This window comes from Jaculus jaculus, unplaced genomic scaffold (genome assembly GCF_020740685.1).
Source record: "Jaculus jaculus isolate mJacJac1 unplaced genomic scaffold, mJacJac1.mat.Y.cur u25, whole genome shotgun sequence".
NCBI classification, from domain to species: domain Eukaryota; kingdom Metazoa; phylum Chordata; class Mammalia; order Rodentia; family Dipodidae; genus Jaculus; species Jaculus jaculus.
In genome coordinates this window covers 1825465-1848030 of record NW_025423515.1, presented here as the reverse complement: position 1 = coordinate 1848030, position 22566 = coordinate 1825465, and the positions used below count along the sequence as shown (strand labels likewise).

The following is a 22566-nucleotide window of genomic DNA, read 5'->3' as shown; positions in this document are numbered from 1 at the left end:
GGTTCCACCAAGTTTAACTTCTAAAGTCCATGGGTTCAAATTTCCAAGCATCCACTGGATTTTACACATATTTATCCAACTCTACTTGAGCTCTGGCATCTGTTATATCTGGTGGACATCAGGTGTCCTTTTACCTTGCTTCTGAAATGAGCCCTGATGGCAACCAATGGGATAAAGAATGACCAAGGAGGAAAATGTTAAGGGTAAATATGAGCAAAGTATGATGACATATGTATGAAAATATCATGAAATGAAACTCATGTTTGTACATTACCTTTAAAAATAAATGTAAAGGGCTGGAGATATAGCTTAGTGGTAAAGTGCTTCCCTGTGAAGCCTAAGGACCTGGTTCGAGGCTTGATTCCCCAGGACCCACGTTAGCCATATGCACAAGGGGGCACACACATCTGGAGTTTGTTTGCTGTGGCTAGAGGCCCTGGTGCACCTATTCTCTCTCTCTCTCTCTCTATCGGCCTCTTTATGTGTCACTCTCAAATAAATGAATAAAATAAACAAAAAGTAAAAACAATAACTTTAAAGGACTTGAGAGATGCCTTAGCAGTTAAGGTGCTTGCCTAAGGACCCATGTTTGACTCTCCAACTCCCACGTAAGCCAGATGCACAAAGTGATGCAAGCATGCAAGGTGGCACATGCGCACAAGGTGGCACTAATGTCTGGAGTGCAGTTGCAGTTGTTGGAGGTCTTGGCATGCCAATTCTCCCTCCCTCTCTCTCTCTCTCTCTCTCCAATATACTGGGCTTGCCTCAAAAAAAATTTTTTTTAATTAAAAATTAGTCCTGCTGTTAGCTGCAGAGTTGACAAAGCAACTTTGGTGTCCCTTATTTCCACCTGCCCTGTGACTGGTGTTGACTGCTGTAACAGCCACACTGGTGCACAGATTTGGTCAAGCATGGCAATCTGAGGCCTGGAAGCAAGGCCTGGGCTCTCTGTGGTGACATTTCTGGCTCTGGCCAAGGGTGGTAAATTTTCTTTCTCTCTCATATGGAAGGTGGCTTTGCTGATGTACCCCTAGAGACTAGGATACTTCTCTTTGGATATCATCAAAAAAGAGCTTTATGATCTAGTGACAACATCAAAACGCAGGACTGTATCAATCAGGAAATAAAAAAGGTGTGCCTTTCTTTGAAGCTCTCTCAAGGAGCCCAAATATTCTTAAGTTCCTTGTGGGGAAGTTGTAGTTCCAAAATGGCCCAGCCAACTAGAGTACCCCAGCCAGCAGGGAGTTGAACAAGGACCCGAGGGGAAATTAACCTGGATGAGAGACAAGACAGACACAAAGAAGGAGACCAAGTCTGGAGTCTGATCAAGGTCTCAAATTTATTCAGGCAAGCACAAGCTTATATACAGAAAACAAAACTTTCTCGACAATGCCTACGTGCCTAATGTCTGCTCCACCAAGGCCGCCAATGCCTCTGTGTCTGAGTATGTTCACCAAGGCCGTACAATAAGGCCTCTGTGCCCGGAGATCCAAGACCAGCTGCAGTTCCCATGGTCAAAGAGAAGCTACAGCTCCCAACACTAGAGAGCCTGTTTTACAGATGTGCAGATTAACAGGAATTGGACCTGTTTCTCAGGACACCAATGCGGGTCTGTCATACCCAGGACTGCAAGTGTTCTGGCTGTGGCCAGCACCAGGTGCTTGAGGCAGATTAAAATCTCTGTAGACTCCCTAGTCTTGAAAAGGCAGAACTGATGGGGACAACTGTTTGTGCCCTAACTCAATACAGGTGGCTGTGGAGCCATTGGAGGCATGCGCCCTCCAGGTAGGCCCTCTCCACAGGAGCGCAGGTCCTCATTCCGGGAGATGTAATCACGGCCGTCATAGGCAAGTGGGGTCAGGAGGGTCTTAGCAACACAAGTTTTCCTCCTTTTCCAAAATAGCCTTGTAGGAATTGTGTCTGTGCAGATGGCTCAGAGGTTAGAGGCACTTGCTTGCAAAAAGCCTTGCTTAGTTTTCTAGAACATTCAAAACAGGGTAATTTCAAAATAGCCTGTCCACTAAGTTTGTTATAATATTCAATTAAGTACTCATATATTATTCTCTATTATTCAATTTGAAATACAGCCTGTATTTCAAATTGCCTGAATTTGACATTGTCTTGGCCTTTTCCCCAGAGTCCGGAGACTCTGATGGAAGCTCTCTTTTGTGCAGGTAAACATGGGTCTGAAGGTGAAACTCCAGCTCTGCTGTGCTCGGGTCCATGACCATCCACCAACACTGAGACACTGGATATCCATCTGGACAAAGGACCAACCCATGAAGAACAGGAGAGGACAGAGGGACCTCAGAGAAGGTGAGTGCCAGTCCTCATCCAAGCTGGCTGGTCTGAAGTTACTTTCGCTTCTGGTTGCATATTGTTTCTGCGTTTTTATTTTCTACAAGATTGTATTTAGTTACAAACAAAGAGAAAGACAAACACACACACACACACACACACACAGAGAGAGAGAGAGAGAGAGAGACAGAGAGAGAGACAGACAGAGAGAGAGAGAGAGAGAGAGAGAGACAGAGAGAGAGAGAGAGAGAGAGAGAGAGGGAAAGCGAGCCTGAGTGAGGATGGGCATTTCAGGGCCCCTTGCAGCTCAAATGATCTCCAGACACATGTGCTCCGTTTCCTTAGTTTTTGCAGGCAGGCTCTGTAACCGCTGATCAGTGTGTCCAGTCCTGTTTTCAGTCTTGATCTGCAAGAGGAGAATACAAACATGAGAAGGCATCAGAGAGGAGAGAGAGGAGGTGAGGAGGGAGGAGGGGAGATGAGGGTCTCAGGAAGCAGGAAGGACACCAGGAGGAGAGTCATTGGAAGGCTCCGTGGTCATCTGCAGACTGTGCAGGACACCCTCTGTATGTCACCTGTCTGTTCTGGTGAGGTGACTGCAGGGAGCTCTACTTCTTCAGAGAAGCTCCTGTCACAGCTGCCGCTGGGTGGCACTGGTCACCTGTGTCACTCCTGTGAGATCCCAGCTCCATGGAGACCTCCTGTGGTGAAGAGGACAGTGAGCTGCTCTGCCTGTGGGAGGCATTTTCATGGTAGCCCTTCCTCTCTTTTAGAAAATTGCTCCAGATCAATCTTTTCATTCCGGCATGGTGGGGGTAGGGGGGTGAGGAGGAATTACAGACGCTCAGGAGACTCAAGACCTCTACAAATCTGGCAGTACTGAAATTTTGAATGTCATAGTACCTCCTCCCTAAAGTTACATAAAGGTCCACAATGCTGGGGAGACTCAGCAAGCATCTGAGCTGCCTCCCAGTCCTGCAGTGAGCCCCAGAGATCCCATTTCTCTGAATCCATGATTCAGCTGTGTGTTCTGTGCTCCTGCGACTGACCCCTCCTCACCCCCATGCGGGATGTGTGGGTACAGGGAGGGATTTCCTAAAGATCCAGGAGATGCCAGATCTGTGCCTCCCAACTTTCAGGTCCTTTACCAATTTAGAAAAGAATTGTAAAAGAAACTCTGATAAGAATAAATTATGAATTATGGGGTTTATTTGAGGGAGAAATAAAGTGCAGAGGAAGGCTAGCTAAAAGACTCAAGAGAGAAAAAAATTCTTGTCCAGTTTGACTAGGGATAATTGTCGGGCACTGCCAGGCACTAGACACCCACTGGCTGGAGCCTTCAGGAGAGGGGCCTGAGCTTCCGGGCACAGCTAAGGACCCCTGGGCTACAGGAGGCCACCCCCCTCCAAGCCCAGCACACCTGAACTTAGGTTCACCCCATAGCCCTGTGACCTTCGGCCAGTTACCTAGGAAACTCCTTGTCAGCCTTCACACAGCCCATCCCCTGAGACCCTGCATAACCTGACCTCCTCACCCCCGCCATTACCTATGTGCTAGAATGAATGTCCCCATATGGTAATTAAGCCTCATTAATGAACTTGGGATGTCCAATCCCTTTGGGGTCCCTTTCCCCCACCCTCAGATGCTTATAAACCCATATTCACTGACAGTCAACTGAGAGAGCTGTGCAACTTTCTCCCTGGAGTGTTCTCTCATCACAGGCTCACCCACCCCCGGTTGCCTGGATGTCTTGGGGGATGGGGGAACCACGGTCAGCACCCATAGCAAGAATCTGGAACCCACAGATGGTGCCTGAACAGGGACTTTATGAGATGGACAGGGTGGGTGATTGCCCTCCCAAAGGGACTGGGTGACATCGGCCCATGCAGCCTTGCCTCCATGTTTTTGAGGGCTGGCAGGTTTCTCTTTCTGCTCCTTTATTTTCGGTTTGGGCCATAGTGTGTGTCCAGACGTGATGAACTGGCAACTGATGTCTCTTGGCCGAGGTCACTCTTCCATATTGACTGAAGGCCAGCCATCCTCTGCCTGAACCCCAACAGCCCGTTTGGTGTTGGCAGAAACCCTCTATTTCTCTACGACAGGAAAAAAGAAAAAGAAAAAAAGAGTGGTAACACACGTCGACCTCTTAAAAGCCTGTAGGGAGGTCTCTAGTCTCTTACACTTGTGGACAGGCTCAGGCCCGGATCTTTGGGGGATCCTCGTGTGCTAATCAGCCCTCGGGAACGTTGCCCTCTGGTCTTGGCATTTCTAATCTTTCTCTGTCATGGGTAACATGGCCTCCCACCAAAAGAAATCTCCGATACATGGAATAAGAGTTCTTCTGAAAGTTAAGGGAATTAAGCTCTCCCAGAGGGAGGCCAGCTCCTTTTGGGAAGAGGTCCTCTATGTTGTCCCCTGGGTTTCTGGGCATCCACATGGCCCAGACATGTGGACACACATAGCTTATCTGGCTAGGAAATGAAAAGTTCAGGAAGCACATTTCCCCTCACTCCATTTAAGCAGCAAAACTACACAAGCCAGCTTTGCAAGTGATCCAAAGTGACTCAGTCAGAGTTAGGCAGCAGACAGACAATGGTGCCTCTGCCCGTGCAGGAGCCATGTCTCTGCCTCCTCTCCCATTGGCCCCCAAGCAGGCCCCCTTCTTTATGGGCCTCCTTCTTCAGCAGCCTCCCTGTGGTCCAGGATGCCCCCTCTTTTCCTAATGGTCCCAGGGACAGCCCCCCTATTTTTCCCTTCAGGTAGCCAGAGTCTTGGACTCTTGACCTCTACGTGTACTGGACTGGACCCCGGGTGAGTGTCGGGAGTAGGGCAGGGCTGACCTAAGGTGTATGCAAGCCCCACCCAGCCGCCACAGGGCACCAAAAGAAGAAAAAGGTTACGTTCAACTATAGCCTATAAAGAACTGAAGTTTTACAGAAAAAATGTCATAATTTGTTACATGATATCATAAATATAATTACTGAATTTATGTTCTAGGTCAACTTCAACTTATATAGAGGATTACCAAAAACAACAGAATTCTCTCTAAAGTGGTAATTTATAATTCGTTAGGTATTAAAAAAAAAAAAAGCTTGTAATATCCTGTTACTTAAAAGGAGGAGGCAACTGACCTGACTTCTAGTCCAGCCTTCCTCAAGATAGCAACAAAACTTGCCTTAGTTACTCCTAATAAAATCATTGCCAAGTGTCTTATTGGTATTAATGACAAAACTGTCTTTAGACTACTCACTTGTTAGTAATACGATTAATCAATTTGGTGTAGTTTTCATAATAGCCTTATGAGAAAAATGCTTAATAATGGGGTGCGATGAGAGAAGCAGATATATAGAGAGAATAGATATGCCAGGGTTACTGCAAAGGAACTCCAGACACATGTGCCACCGTGTGCATTTTATATGGGTTCTGCGGAATTGAATCTGGGTTCTTTGGCTTTGCAGGTAAGTGCCTTAATCACTAAGCCATCCTTCCAGCCAGAATCACTTCCTTTTAAAAACTTCCTTTTACCTATTATTTACAAGCAGAGGGAGAGACAGAAAGAAATGGGTGTGCCAGGTTCTCTAGCTACTGCAAACTAACTAGACACAGTACCACCTTGTGCATCTGGCTTTGCATGGATACTGGGGAGTCAAACTCGGGACACTTGTTTTTGCCTTAACTGCTGAGCCATCTCCAGTTCCTCAGTTCTTTTGAAAAATATTTTTATTTATTCATTTCCAAGCAGAGAGAGAGGAAGAATGGGTGCACTAGGACCTCTGTCCGCTGCATATGAACTCCAGATACATGAGCCATTTGTGCCTCTGTGGGTACTGGGGACTCAGACTCAGGTCGTTAGGGTTTTCAGACAAGCACCTGAACCACTGAGCCATGATTCCAGGCCCAAATCACTTCATTCTCCAGGGAAGAAATCTCCAGGGAAGAAGCCTATGGTGACGACACACACAAATCACACACACACACAGGAGGTAAAACAGGAGAGCCCAGGCCCACAGATTCAGGAGAAGCACACACACGTGGGAAGCAAACCCTGAGAGCTGAAGCCTGTCACCTTCACATAGGGGGTCAGAAATGCTGAGACTTCTAATGAGGACTCAGAGCTTCAGGAGAGATCATACAGGAGGCAAAGCCAGACATCACCCAAAACCAGACAGGAAGGCGCCTGGACAAGAAGGAATTTCCAAACGAGGACGAGGAGATTCCAGGCAGGAGGAGAGGATGGGGAAGAGAGTCACACACACCTGCCAGGCCAGGTATGCGCGCCCCACATCCAGTTAGGATGAGCCTGGTCCTCAGACTCAGGCCTGATTAGTTGTTGGACTTAAGGCTGTGGGGCCAGGTGTGCTGGAGAGCTGGGTCCTGTCAGTCACTCCTGTGTGGGGCGGGGCCTGGGTCCTGTCAGTCACTCCTGTGTGGGGCGGGGCCAGGGTCCTGTCAATCACTCCAGTGTGGGGCGGGGCCTGGGTCCTGTCAGTCACTCCTGTGTGGGGCGGGGCCTGGGTCCTGTCAATCACTCCAGTGTGGGGCGGGGCCTGGGTCCTGTCATTCACTCCTGTGTGGGGCGGGGCCTGGGTCCTGTCAGTCACTCTTCTGTGGGGCGGGGTCTGGGTCCTGTCAGTCACTCCTGTGTGGGGCGGGGTCTGGGTCCTGTCAGTCACTCCTGTGTGGGGCGGGGTCTGGGTCCTGTCAGTCACTACTGTGTGGGGCGGGGCCTGGGTCCTGTCAGTCACTCCTGTGCGGGGCGGGGTCTGGGTCCTGTCAGTCACTCCTGTGCAGGGAGGGGATCTGGGTCCTGTCAGTCACTTTTGTGAGTGACAGGGTCTGTCACCTATCTATCACTCCTGTGGAGGGCGGGGTCTGGATCCTGTCAGTCACTCCTGTGCAAGGTGGGACCTGGGCCTGTCACTCACTACTGTGAATCCACATTAGCCAGATGTACAACGGGGCGCACACATCTGGAGTTGGTTTGCAGTGACTGCAGGCCCTAGCGTGCCCATTCTCTCACTCTCGCTCTCTGCTCTTTCTCTCTCTGTCTGTCTGTCCCTCTCAAATAAATAAATAAAAATAAACAGTTTTATAAAAAGAATTATGAGTTTGGGTTAGGAAAAGGGTTAGGGTTATTAGGAATAGGAGTTAGTTAGTATTAGGGAAAGGTTACGGTTAGAGTTAGGCATAGGGTTGGGTTTTGGTTAGGATAAGACTTGTGATTAAGGTTAGGGTTAGGATTGTAAGTGTTAAGATTGCAATTGTTAAATTTAGGGTTGGTATTAAGATTGTTAAGGTTATGCTTAGAGATAGGGTTGTTAGATTTAGGGTTCTCCTTAGGCTTAAGGCTTTTTTGCTTAGGCTTAGGGTTCAGGTTAGCATTTTAGAGTTGTGGCTATAGTTAGGGTTACCATTAGAGTTAAGGTTAGAGTTTGGTTTCAGTTAGGGTAAAGGTAATGATATGACTGTGGGAGACAGGCATTAATTGAAAGAATATGGTCAATGTAACATCACAGTGAGAGTGAATCTCTGTACATAACCCGTCACATTGAAGTGATTCTTAAAATTAACTCCAAGGAACATGTCAGCAGTAGACATCTTGTAATCACTTAAGGGGTGTGCAGAGAAGTGGGGAGTGAAGGGGGTCACCACTGGCAGATACTGTGCAAGCTGCTTTCCTGAGGGTCTTGGATGGATGACAGAGTTTTGCTAGGGCTGTCTCTCCACCAGCCCTTCTACAGAAACTTCCTGGAATCCCACAGGAGAGTCCTGCTCATGCTCAGGCCACAACACCAGCAATAAATGTGATTTCAGGGCTGGAGAGATGGCTTAGCAATTAGAGCATTTGCCTGCAAAGCCAGAGGCCCTGAGTTCAATTCCCCAGGACCAACGTAAGCCAGATGTACAAGGTGGCACATGCATGTGGAGTTCGTTTGCAGTGGCTGGAGGCTCTGAAGCACCTATTCTCTTTCTCTGTCTGGTCTGTCTGTCTCTCTCTCATAAATAAAAAATAAATATTTTTAATAAAAAGAAATATGTTTTCATAATTAAACACCTACCATCAAATTTCATCAACATAACCAGGATATTTCACTGTGAATCTGAAAGCAAACCACAGGTCACACTCAGTGGCATAATGCTTCAATTCAGAGTCACTGGACAATGAAAGTGATGCCAGCACCTCATAGTCATGGCAACCCTGCAGGTGGCATTCATAAACCCTCAAAGGTGATCTTGTCGGTGATGCTGGAGGTGATGGCCATGGTGTGCCAGTCTCCTAAGAGCCAGAAAAGAAAGATCCCATTGGAAAATAATCTTTCTGTGTGTGCAACATGAGGTCTCACTCTAGCCTGTAGGTCAGGCTGACCTGGAATTTCTGCCTCCGAAATGCTGGGATAAAAGGTGTGTGCCATCAAGCCCAGCTGAAAATATATATTTTTTTGAGGTAGGGTTTTGCTATATCCCAGGCTGACCTGGAATTCACTATGTAGTCTTGGGATGGTCTCACTTTTTTTTAATGAGAGAAAGAGAGAGAGAATTGGTGCACTGGGGCCTCCAGGCACAGCAGTGTAACTCCAGATGTGTGCACCTCTTTGTGTGTATGTACAACCTTCCACTTGTGTCACCTTCTGTGGCTGTCTTACATGACACCTGGAGAGTCGAACATGGGTCCTTAGAGTTCACAGGCCTTAACTGCTAAGCCGTGTCAGCCCGAGACTTCTCAACTTCTTTTAAAATAGTTTTTCAATTTTATTTATTTATTTGAGAGACAGAGAGGGAGGGAGAGAGAGAAAGAGGCAGAGAGAGAATGGATGCATTAGGGCCTCCAGCAGCTGCAATTGAACTCTGGACACATGTGCCACCTGGCTTACATGGGCCTTGGGGAGTTGAGCCTGGGCCCTTTGGCTTTGCAGGCAAGTGCCTTAACCACTAAGCCATCTCTTCTTCAGCGTTAGACTTCTCAATGTTTAGTGGAAGCAACCATGATTAGGAATTGAATTAACATGCACATTTAGATTGAGTAGTCCTAGTTTGATCTTGGATTGTGAAATATGTATCATTCCTACTGCAAAAGCACTGAGGAACTATCTCTGAATGTACAAGAAACAAAACAGCAAAGGAAGAATTCACAGGCAATTTTAAAACTTTTTTAAAAATTATTTTTATTTATATATTTTTAAGCATTTTTATTTTTATTTATTTGAGACAGCAAGAGAGAGAGAGAGAGAGAGAATGGGTGAGCCACAGCCTCTAGCCACTGCAAACAAACTCCAGAAGCATGCTCCACCATGTGTATCTGGCTTACATGGGTTCCGTGGAATTGAACCAGGGTCCTTAGGATTTGCAAGCAAGTGCTTAAGTGCTAAATCATTTCACCAGCCCCTATTTTATTTATTTATGAGACAGGGATAGAGAATTGGAGCACCAGGGTCTCTAGCCACTGCAATCATGTGCATAAGCATCACCAGTGCATCTGATTTACATGGGTTCTGGGGAGTCGAACTGGGGTCCTTAGGCTTTGCAGTCAGGCACCTTAAACATTAAGCCATCTCTCCAGCCATGGGATACCTTTTCTAAACATTTCTGGGAACAGACTACTATGCCTGAACTTCCAGAGGTTTTCCACAGACTTCCTTCACCTTGAGTCCTTATGCTGTGCTCCCCTGAATATCCGTGTCTTCTCCAGAATATGAAGCAACTCTCCGCCACTCAGGACTAGGCCTTTTCCAGGGCGGTTCGTCTTTCATGTTGCCTCACCTCACTGGCACCACCCTGTAATGAGGTGGTTCCAGCCTGGCTGAGGGAAGTGAAAGCAGAGCTTTACTCCCAGCAGCCCTCTGGGCCTCCTAACTTTTTTTTTTTTTTTTTTTTTTTTTTTGACGAACATGTTTTTATTGAACAGTTTTATTCTGTCTTAGAATAAAAACCTTGCTTTAATTTTGTAAGGTGCACTTCAGTTAGGCCATGCTGCCAGTAATTATTGGGACAAGTGCCCTCGTCAGTGGCCCCCGAGGGCTGGGAAAACGCGTGAGCTCACGCTGTCGGAGCATGGAGAAGTGTGGGCCTCCTAACTTTGAAGCCATCTGCCCCCACCTCATAGCCTTCAGTGTCTGGAACCTCGTTTTATGAATTAAATATGAAAATCAGGTCAGTCAGCCACTCCTCTCCGCTGCATTCGTAAGAACTGGGACAAATTAGAGCCTCAGACTCTTAAGAAGAAAGACCTCTCAGATGGTAAAATTGGTCAGTGGTAAAGAAGTTTGGTTGCAAGTCCTCTAAGCCCAGGTTCAATCCCCCAATACCCAAAGTGGCTCATGAACCTGGAGTTCGGTGGCCATGCAAGAGGTCCTGCTGTGCCCATGCTCTCTCTTTCTCTCTCAAGTAAATAAATGAAAAATTATGTTTATTATTATTAAAAACATATTTCTATAAAATATATTTTAGCTTGGGGGGTGGGGGAGGGTGGAGGCCTCACAAAACTGAACCCAAATTGAACCTGTACAATAGAATCCTATACACTGGAAGATAGACTAAAAGGGTGAGCCTTCAATAGGACCTTAGGGGGAGCACCTGGATAGAAGGGCCCTGGAGAGGGTGAGATGAAGCCTGATCTTAAATTTCTCCTCTTTCTCTTTTTTTCCTCTTTCTTTTTCCTTGGCACTGACCTGTAACTTGCAGTACCAAGATGTGGTTAACACTCACAATGAGCTGTGGATGAGAGAGACATACAAGTTCTCCCAAAACAAAACAGGCTTCTGTCAGAGCACTCAAACAGAGGTTAATGGTAAGACCCTACTGCTGGAGACACCATACATTGTTGGCAAGGAACATAGATCTGGCTGGGATCTGGAACAGAGCCAGTCCCAAGATGGTTAGCCCATCTGGTGCCAGAGGGTGCTACATGAGCTACTAGGGGAAAGTGGCCAACATCTGACCAATCAACTCGAGGTCTAAGCTACTCAGAAGCAAACAACCTGACATGATGATCACAAGTGCAATAGTGGCACACAGCCATGGTGGGTAACCAACTGCTCTTGGATTGACTAACAGATCCACTCAGTGGAAAAGAACCCACATCTGGAACTGGGAAACAATCCAGAATCATATCCACAGAATGACTTTGCTTTTTGATATCAAGCTCTCAGTAATCTTGGGCTATAAGAGGAACTACTCCCTTTAATTTAACTCTAAAATTAATAATGTTGACCTCATTTAACCTGTGCTGACTTCACTCTCCATTAGAGAATCTGCTTGTCTATTTCAAATGGAATCTAAACTAAGTGTTGTGGCATATGCCCTTAATCCAAGCACTTGGGAAGCAGAGGTAAGAGGATCACAATGTGTGTGAGACCACCCAGAGACTACACAGTGAATTCCAGATGAGCCTGGCCTAGAGCAAGATCCTACCTTGAAAACCAAACAAAATAAAACAAAAATAAAAAGAGAAAGCTAAGATCAATCCTATCCAATGAGGTCCAGGTAGCAGCTCTCCCTTGGTAACAAAATGCCCTGGTGCTTCCCTCCAGAAGCTACAGGATGTGTACACCAACAGCATTGTTTGAATAAACATGAAATGAATGCATAATCTTCAAGAAGCACCACCCAAGGTGCATACTCTTCCATGTCCTCCCTTTTAGCCTGTGCAGAGGTAAACCTTTTGTCAATTAGCTTGCTCTCCATAACAGCAGACCATGAGTAACACATTACATGCAAGCAGGGATTTCAGTGGATGACATCCTCCTAAAGGACACACTCTCAACCCAGTGGTCCCCCAGATTTGCTTAGAAAACTGGAAATTATAGTGGCCTGGCCAGGCAAGACATTGGAAGATGTAGTCTAAGCAGTTGCTAAGACCTGTTATAATGGGGACCAGGAGGATCAGAGGAGCCCAGATGAACCAGGGGGACTTCTGTCTGCTGTAAGCCAGGATGAGAGCTTGTTTCTCTTGTAGAAAGGAAGGACATTTTAGAAGCAGATGTCCTCAGAGAAAGAGTCTACTCTAGGACACTGCCCTATATGAGGAGGGGATCACTGGAGGAGTTGGTGTCCCTGGACTCTGGGCCTGCATGTCAGCTCCTCCTGAAGATCAGTTATGTCTCTGGGCCTCTCCTCCAAGCTCTCTTATACCAGCCCATCTGGGGAGCCCTGGGCAATATTGCCCACAGGAGAGCAACAAATATGTCTCCTAATTGCCAGGAGAGCAATTTTAGGCTTCCCTTTTCTCACCTAGGCTCTGATCTAATTATATAAGACCATCTTCCCAGGAAATGTCAGACCATCCCCCAGAGCATGACTTTACCCAACCTCAAGCCTGTTCAGGGAGAAACCTTCACTTCAGGTATTCCTGTCTTACATCCAGAGATCTCCCTTCAAATGCAAAGAAAGCAAATCCACCCATTCCTTTGCACTGGTGGAAAAGAGACAGGGGGATCAAAGATCCCCTTCCCAAGAACAAAATTACCCAAAAACCCCTCCCACCCTCCTGGCCAGCACCAGTATCTCCTCATGCTTGAGGCCAGGAAAGGGGTCATAGGAATTTTTTTAAGCCTATTGATGAAATTCTCTGCCCCCTAGGACGCTCCATCTTTGGCACCACCAAGGTACTGACAAGTGATTATTCCAAAATCTTAGTTGAGATTCAGAGGTTCAGGGTTGTGTGGCCAAAGACAGTACAAGATCTTTGATTAATGAAGTAGTATTTACTTTAACCAGGTAGTCCCAGGTCCATATACTCTTATAATTCAGATTCCCTCCCCCACAACTCATTGTTCTGTGCAGGGCCTCACAATCACCAAGAAGACCTTGTCGGGGTACCACTGCAGCATCATGAGCCCTGGGAAGCAATGCATTAGCATTTGATTTGGCCAGTAAGCTGGATAAAAGAGAAGATGAGATAGCAGTGCTGGCTTCCTGCCTCCTACACCTTTCAGACACAAAGGGAAACAAGCAATGAATTACACTGGTGTTGAAGAGTCCTTCAAGGGATCCAAAGTTTGGCCTGGGTTCAATTCTCCAGAACCCAAGTAAGCCAGTTCTAAAAGTAGCGCATGGGCCAGGCCTGGTGGCACATGATTTAATCCCATCATTTGGGAGGCAAAAGCAGGAGGATTACTGTGAGTTCAAGGCCACTCTAAGGCTACATAGTGAATTCCAGGTCACCCTGGGCTAGAGTGAAATCCTACCTCAAAAAGCAGAACAAGCCAGCAATAACAACAAAAAAGGTGCATGCCTCTAGTTTGTTTACAGTGGCAAAAGAGATCCTGAAATATAGATATATCTATGTACTTTTGTAAAGTAAAAAATATTTTGAAATAAGAGAGAATAAATTTAAATAAATAAATAGGAAAAAATCTGGGCTGGGTACATGTCTTACCAGTTAAGGCACTTGACTGTGAATCCTAAGGATCCAGGTTAGACAACCCAGGACCCACTTAAGCCAGATGCACATGTGGCTGGAGTTAAGTTCAGTAGCTGGTGGCCCTGGTATGCCCATTTTTCTCTCTCTGTCTAATAAATAAATAAATTTTTAAGTTATACATTATATGTTATAGTGTGTTTATTATTATTCTATAATTTATATTTATTATATATAATAATAATATATTATTGCTATATTATATTTACACATATAAAATAAGTGTTTTTAATATTAATACTCAACACAAACTTTAAAAGCCAGAAGGGCTTGGAGTGATGTATTCCAAGTTCTGAAAGATAACAACTGTCAGCCAAGGTTACATTATCCTGAAAAACTATCCATTCAAATAGACAGAGAAATAAGGACATTCCACAACAAGAGCAAGCTAAAGGAATATTTGAGGACAAAACCAGCTCTACCTACAAAACCAGAAAGTACTTGAAAGAATCCTCCATTCTGAAGAGAAAGAAAAGCACACATATAAGGAAACTGGAAAAACAAACCATACTCAAATACTAGTTAACACAAAAGAGCAAAGGTAAAAACTGGAAGAACTAAAAAACAATAATACCAAAAATAAATACATGCCAATAATATCTCTTAATATCAACAGCTTCAATGGCCCAGCCAAAGGACATAGGTTTGTAGACTGGGTTAAAAAGCAGAATCCTTCAACTTCTTACCTCCAATAAACTCACCTTTCTACAAGGATGGACACTATCTTAGGGTGAAAGGTTGGAAAACAGTTTTTCAAGCAAATGGGCCTCTAGGAACAAGCAGAGGTTAGTGCTATCCTAATATCCTACAAGGTAGACTGCAGTCCAGCACTAGTTAGGAAAGATAAGGAAGGTCACTTTATATTGATTAAAGGCACACTCCAACAGGAGAACATTACAGTCCTAAACATACATGCACCTAACATGGGGGCTCCCAATTTCATCAAACAAACACTATTAGAACTAAGGTCACAGATAACACCAAACACAGTGGTAGTGGGTGACTTCAACACCCCACTCTCATCAATTGACAGGTCATTACCGCAAAAAATAAACAGAGGCATCTGCATTAAATGAGGTCATAGAAGGAATGGAGCTAACAGATGTATACAGGACATTACATCCAAATGATGCCGAATATACATTCTTTTCAGCAGCAAATGGAACATTCTCTAAAATAGACCATATATTAGGACACAAAGCAAATCTTAACAAATACAGGAAAATTGAAATAATTCCTTGCATCTGACCACAATGGAATCAACCTACAAACCAATAGCAAGAAAAGCTATAGCACAAACACAAAATCATGGAAACTAAACAATACACTACTAAATGATGACTAGGTCAATGAAAAAATCCAGAAGGAAATCAAAAAATTCATAGAGTCAAATGATAGTGAGAACACAGCATACCAAAACTTTTGGGACACAATGAAGGCAGTCCTAGGGGAGCAATTTAGAGCTTTAAGTGCCTACATTAAGAAATTAGAAGGGTGAACCGGGCATGGGCTGGGGGAGGGTAGTGTAGCCCCGCTGGGCTCCAAGTCACCGCTGCAGGAGGAGGGAGCGGGCGGCCTGGGTCTGCGTGTGGAGCAGCGGGGCGGACGCCTGGGGGCCATGAGCAGGGGCGCCCCTTACAACCCGCACGATCAACCTCCGCTCAAAGGCGGAGATCTGCTGTGAGGGCATCCTCTACACCATGGACACCGAGAACTCCACCGTGGCCCTCACCAAAGCTCCATCCTTCCGTACAGAAGACAGACCAACAGATCGTCCCACACCACCTCAAGATGAAGTTTTGGAATGCATTATATTCCGAGGAAGTGATATTAAAGACCGCACTGTTTGTGAGCCACCAAAACCACAGTGTTCTTTGCCTCAGGACCCAGCTATGGCTCAGACTTCACCAGGTTCATGCTCATCTTCACGCCGGTCAGTGAGTTCCTATGGACCTTTCGGCAGGATGCCAACGTGCAGTCAGTTCAGTCCAAGTATGTCGGTTGGGCAGCAGTTTGGCGCTGTTGGTGTTGCTGGAAGCTCCCTGACGTCCTTTGGAACAGAAACATCGAACAGCAGTGCCCTGTCCCAAAGTAGTGCAGTTGGTTCTGCCTTTACACAGGATACCAGCTCTATAAAAACAGTTATCTCAGGATCGATCAAGCCTCAGTTAGACCCTTTGAGAAAAAGTCCAACCATGGAGCAAGCAGTGCAGACCACCTCCTCCCACTTACCTGCTCCAGCACCAGGCCTTTGCATCTACCAGCCAGAAAGCAATAAGAGAACCAAGAGCACTGGCGAGCTGAAGTACAGTCTCAAGGCCAGAAAACATGAATGATCATCTCAGAAATGATCGCAAGAGACAAATAGTTCCAGGTGCTCCTTCACCCCAAGGAGAGGGCGCGGGGGACATCGAGGAGGCAGGGGAAGATTTGGTATTCGCCAGACGGTCCAATGAAATTTGAGAAAGACTTCGATTTGAAAGTGCAAATGCACAATTTAACAAGGAGAAGATTGACAGAGAATTTCATAATAAACTTAAATTAAAAGAAGATAAACTTGCCAAACAAGAGAAACCTGTAAATGGTGAAGGTAAAGGAGACTCAGGAGTGGATACCCAAAACAGTGAAGGGAATGCTGATGACGAAGATCCGCTTGGACCTAATTGCTATTATGACAAGACTAAATCCCATTCTGATAATATTTCTTGTGATGATAACACAGAAAGGAGGCCAATCTGGGCTGAAGAAAGGAGGTTAAACGCTGAAACGTTTGGAATCCCACTTCGTCCAAACCGTGGTCGTGGCGGGTACAGACGCAGAGGAGGTCTTGGGCTCCGTGGTGGCAGAGGGCGTGGTGGTGGCCGAGGAGGGACCTTCACTGCCCCTTGAGGATTTCATGGTGACTTCTGAGGAGGCCATGGGGGCAGGGAGTTTGCAGATTTTGAATATAGGAAAGACAACAAATTTGCTGCATCGTCTACAAACAAGGCTTTGAAAAAGAGGTGGAGTTCTAGCTCTTTCTGGTCCTGGAAATTGATTTCAGTCTCTGTGAAGAATGAAGAAGTGACTTTGCTCTATACTAGTCACCAGCACAGGGTTTTGTCTCTTTGTTTTCTGCTGAATTTCAAAGATATAATGCAGTTACTTTTTGGGAGGGGAAGGGGGTCTCATCCTTCAACAAACGAGCAGTGACCATATTTGCAATAGCAAAAGGTTAAGTAATTTCTTGTGTATAGTTACACTTGAGCTGTACTTCAGTAGGACTTCGAAGGATTTTTTCATCACTAAATTGTACTTGGCAATTACTGCAGTTGCCTGCAGATCGGGCCGTAATACTGTGTGAGTCACAGAAGGTTATGTGTGTATGTGTGTGTGTCTGTATCTTTCTCTTTCTACTTGCAAATTCTATAATGTGAGGTAGCTGATTTTGTCAATTAATTAGGGTGCTGGATGGTAGAGAATTTTGTCAGTCAACTATGTACACACAGGTAAATACTGTTTCTTAGGCAATGGTAACTTTTTATATAGTTGTAAAATTCCATTATATTCCATTGCCAAAGAAACATTAAGAACTTTGTATAGCTGTATAAAAAGCAAGTAAATTTTTAAAGAATAAACATTTTAAAGTCAGAAAAAAAGAGAAATTAGAAATGTCTCAAGTAAACGATGCTTCACCTTAAAGCCTTGGAAAAAGAAGAACAAGACACTGGAGAGGGTATGATGAAGACTGACCTTAATCCTCTACAGCTTCCAACCCCCCCCCATCTAACTATTTTATATTAATTATCTTTTACTTAGTGGGCACTGACCTGTAACCCCCAGTACCAGCATGTGGCTATCATCCACAATGAGCTTTTGATCAGAGAGACCTGAATGTGAAACCTGTCTCCATCAGAAAATCAGATCTTGGACACCTTTGTCACACCATGTAATGTATTACATCAGAACATATAGAAAGATCAGATACTCAACCAGATTCTAGAGAAGAATGCATAGAACTCCAGGAGTATGCACCACTTGATGCATCGGCTGTCCTGGGTACTGAGGAATCAACCCAGACTGCCAGACATTACATTCACAGAGTTGTCTGCTGGTTCTCAGCTTGAAGAAGATTCTCCAGTCCTTATTGATCCTTTGCCTTGGCATTACCATTTTTTTGAAGCAAAGTTAACCTAGTTTGAAGTTTCTTACTGGCCATCTTAAAAAACTTGTTTTTTAATCTATAAAATAGTCAAGAGATATAGATCTACAAGGTCCAAGTCATTCCAGCAGTCATTTCGTGGTAGGGACTCACAGGTCATGGGCATGACCTGTCTGCGGCAGGAATAGGCCTTCTTGCTGCTGCTGCTACCCAGTCTTTAAGTATGGCAGCATCTCTTGGAAGGATGAACCAGGGTATGCATGCCTTGCTGGTTTAATGTATCTTGGAATGAGTTCTTCATTGAATCACCAAGAAGCTCATAGACCACTGTCTTCTGCTAGTACTTCTTACCATAACTTGCAGTCTATATTTAACATTGCATATACAGGCCCACTCCCTTTGTCTTCTCAACACCAGGGAGATTCAGACCAAGCCACTTTGGCCAGCTTTGTCTAGAGATTTAGATGAACTGAGTTGTTATCCAGAGGATAAGATTACTCCTGAGAATTTGCCCCAAATCCTTTTACAGCTAAAAAGGAGGAGAACTGAAGAAGGCCCTGCACTGAGTTATGGTAGAGATGGCAGATGTGCTACATGGGAGCCACCATAAAGAGTATAACTAGGGATGATTGGGAAGAAAAAAAAAAGGCACTTTAGAAGAGATAGATTTGATGATTGTGGTCCTAGTCTCAATCCAGTGCTTGATTATGACCATGGAAGTCATTCTCAAGTATCTGGTTATTATGACAGAATGGATTATGAAGATGACAGACTAAGAGATGGAGAAAGGTATAGGGATGATTCCTTTTTGGTGAGACTTCGCAAGACTATCATAAATTTGACAGTGAGTAAGAGAGAATGGGACATTGTCCTGGCCCCTTACAAGAGAGATCTCTCTTTGAGAAAAAGAGGGGTGCTCCTCCAAGTAGCAATATTGAAGACTTCTGTGGACTCTTACTGAAGGGTTATCCCCATCTGTGCTACAAATGTGATATGCCAGTTCATTCTAATAAGGAGTGGAGCCAACATATCAATGGAGCAAGTTACAGCTGTCAATGCCAGCTTCTTGAAATCTACCCAGAGTGGAATCCTGACCAGGATACAGGACATACAATGGGTGATCCATTCATGTTGCAGCAGTCTACAAATCCAGCACCAGTAATTATGGGACCGCCACCTCCCTCATTTCATCTTGGAGGTCCAGGAGTTGCACCAAGAGGAAATCTAGGTGCTGGAAATGGAAAACTGCAAGGACCAAGGCACATGCAGAAAGGCAGAGTGGAAACTAGCAGAGTTGTTCACATCATGGATTTTCAGCAAGGAAAAAACTTGAGATACCAACTTCTACAGTTAGTAGAACCATTTCGAGTTATTTCAAGCCATCCAATTCTAAATATAATAAATGAGGCATTTATTGAAATGACAACCACAGAAGATGCCCAGTCTGCAGTGGAGTATTATACAACCACACCAGCATTAGTACTTGGCAAGCCAGTGAGGATGCATTTGTCTCCGAAGTACAAAAGAATAAAGAAACCTGAAGGAAAGCCTGATCAGATGTTTGATCAGGAGCAAGAGCTTGGACATGTGATACATCTCAGCAATTTACCCCATTCTGCCTATTCTGACAGTGCTGTCCTCAAACTTGCTGAGCCTTATGGGAAAATAAAGAATTATATATTGATGAGGATGAAAAGTCAGGCCTTTATGGAGATGGAGACCAGAGAAGATGCAATGGCCATGGTTGACCATTCTCTGAAGAAAGCACTTTGGTTCCAGGGGAGATGTGTTAAGGTTGATTTGTCTGAGAAATACAAAAGAACTGGTACTAAGGATTCCCAACAGAGGCACTGACTTGCTGAAGAAAGATAAATCCCATAAAAGAGCTTACTCTCCAGATAGCAAAGAATCTCCAAGTGACAAGAAATCTAAAACTGATGGATCTCAGAAGACTGAAAGTACCACTGAAGGAAAAGAACAAGAAGAAAAGTCAGGTGAAGATGGTGAGAAAGATGCAAAGGATGACCAGACAGAACAAGAACCCAATATGCTTCTTGAGTCTGAAGACGAGCTGCTTGTTGAGGAAGAGGAAGCAGCAGCTCTGCTAGAAAGTGGCAGTTCAGTGGAAGATGAGACTGACCTTGCTAATTTGGGCGATGTGGCTTCTTATGGGAAGTAAGAGCCTTCAGATAAAGCTGGGAAAAGAGAGTCCAGTGCTTCAGCAGCAGCCAAGAAAAAACTTAAGAAGGTGGACAAGATGGAGGAATTTGATCAAGACAATGATGCAGCGTTGAAAAATGGAAATAAGGAATGAGGAAAATGCAGAAACAGGTGCTGAATCTGCTGAGAATGCTGATGATCTGAACAAAGATGCAAGTGAAAATGCAGATGGCAAAAGTGATGACAAGGAGTCCTATACAATCCCAGATGACTATAGAATTGGACCATATCAGCCCAATGCTCCTGTTGGTATAGACTATGTGATACCTAAAACAGGGTTTTACTGTAAACTGTGTTCACTGTTTTATACAAATGAAGAAGTTGCAAAGAATACTCATTGCAGCATCCTTCCTCATTATCAGAAATTTCTGAATAAATTGGAAGAAGAATGCAGGCAGAAGAAGGAAACTTAAGATGTCAAGAAGCTTATTTCAAAAACACAATGGTTCTTTGTTCTTAATGTTAACTTTTTTAAAATACAGTACTGATAGAAGAAAACTATTGTACTCTTTTGTTTTAGTGGAAAAATAATAGATGTCTCCTGTTCATGTGTTAAATGCTATAGCAAAAAAATGCAAATGATTAAATTAATGAAGAGGAGTTTTCCTTTCATCAGAATAACAGACAGAACTACTTTTTAGAGACTGTAATCTGTGGAAAACAACTTGCACCACTAAGAGACAGATAATAGAACCATTCAGAAAAATGAAATTTAGTAGTTTGATGCTTCAAAGAGATGGAAACCTTGATTCTACTCAATAAAGGACAAAACCAGTTGTATTTCTATTACTTTCATCTGAAACATTCCACATTTTAAACTGAGCCTTGCAGACTTTTCATTTGGAGTTTGAAGATGTTTTGGTTGCATTTCATTTTTAGAGAACTTCATGTGAAATTAGCAATTTAAATGCAGGTGCAGTTTTCTTTTACGTCATGCTGTTGTTTAGGTAATAAGAAATATTAAGTAATAGGCTTTAGATTTTGTAATTTTTTTCCTGAGTTCCTGCTGGGTTTCGTATTCTAGTAGTCAAATGTATTTCAGTGAAGGATAAAAATGTTCCCATTCTCTTTGTCCAGTATTAATTTTTTGAGAACTTATTGCTTGTCACCTGAATCCTATCACTGTCATACATCTGTGGTATAAGCAACATGTGAATTTTGAAGTGTGTAGACATACCTCTCATTTTCAAGATGTAATTTTACATTTCTGCATTATTGTAAACATTTGGCCATAATTCTACAAGCATACTTCTAATTCATATATCTGCACATGTGACCTCTGTGAACAGAAACGTGCATGTATAATCTGTGTTTACTTGTAACTTTCTGGTTATATACTGCTTGTATCTGTGGATTCAAGTTACAGAAGTGAGTATCAATAGAAAAAAAAAATCTAAACACACACACACACACAAAGACACCAGAGAGAGACTCTTGAACCTGGCTGGAAGGGACCCTATACTGTGATCCTGACCACTCCAACTGCAGTCAAAGAGGATGAGTTCCTACCTGGATACACCACTCTCACGTGAAGCCTATCGACCCACAGGTAAACTACCCAGACAACTGCATCCTTGAAGCAAATCCTGGACTGTGGCATGCTGTTGCACATCCACGAAACCCCCTCAAACTAAAGATTCGTAAGCTAGAAACTAAGGCTTTATGATGGCTAGTTCTTTTCATGTAATGATAATCTATTGTTGCTTAATAACCTCTATTGTTGCAAAACCACATCAACCCTATAATCTTACATGGATGCTCACTAATATGGACACATTTAGCACCTCCTTGAACCTGGTTTCACAATTTGATATTTGTTTTATGTCACCTAATAAGAGACTCCTGGGATTATGCATACATAGATAATGATGGGAAATTCAGTACCTCCCCAGCCTAACTCACCTGATACCATAACTAATATGAAAAGACAGGTTTTCTAAGTATGCCCCAGTCACAATTGAAACCCTGCCCCAGCCAGCAGGGACTTAATCAAGGACCTGAGGGGAAATTAACCTGGATGGGAGACAAGAGACACAAAGAAGGAGACCAAGTCTATATTCTGATCAAGGTCTGAGATTTATTTAGGCAAGCACAAGCTTATATACAGAAAATAAAACTTTCTAGACAGTGCCTACATGCCTAAATTCTGCTCCACAAATGCCTGTGTGTCTGAAGACTGTTTGCCAAGGCCATATGATAAGGACTCTGTGCCCGGAGATCCAAAAACAGCTTCAGTTCTCATGGTCAAAGAGCGGCTACAGCTCCCAACATCTCCTCCCTTCTTTTATACAAAAGAAGGGGAGACCCACTATTCAGTGGTGGGCTTTAACCACCTGGGGGAGTATTGCCCTGATACCTTCTGTGGGCTGTCATTTTTTCATCCCACAGTCTTGGCCCTTGGTACCTTTTGGGGAGGGGAGGTAGGGCCTATATGATCATAATAAGTGTGGCACCAACCTCCATGCAAGTCAGGTTTTTCTCTCAGAGAATA

General features: G+C 44.3%; 2 pseudogenes; both read left to right on the top strand.

Moving 5' to 3' along the window:
* The window catches only part of LOC123453231, an 81854-nt pseudogene extending 64435 nt beyond the window's left edge, over positions 1-17419 (top strand).
* Positions 17420-17629: 210 nt separating this feature from the next.
* On the top strand, positions 17630-22156 carry LOC123457539 (annotated as a pseudogene).
* The last annotated feature ends 410 nt before the right edge of the window (positions 22157-22566 follow it).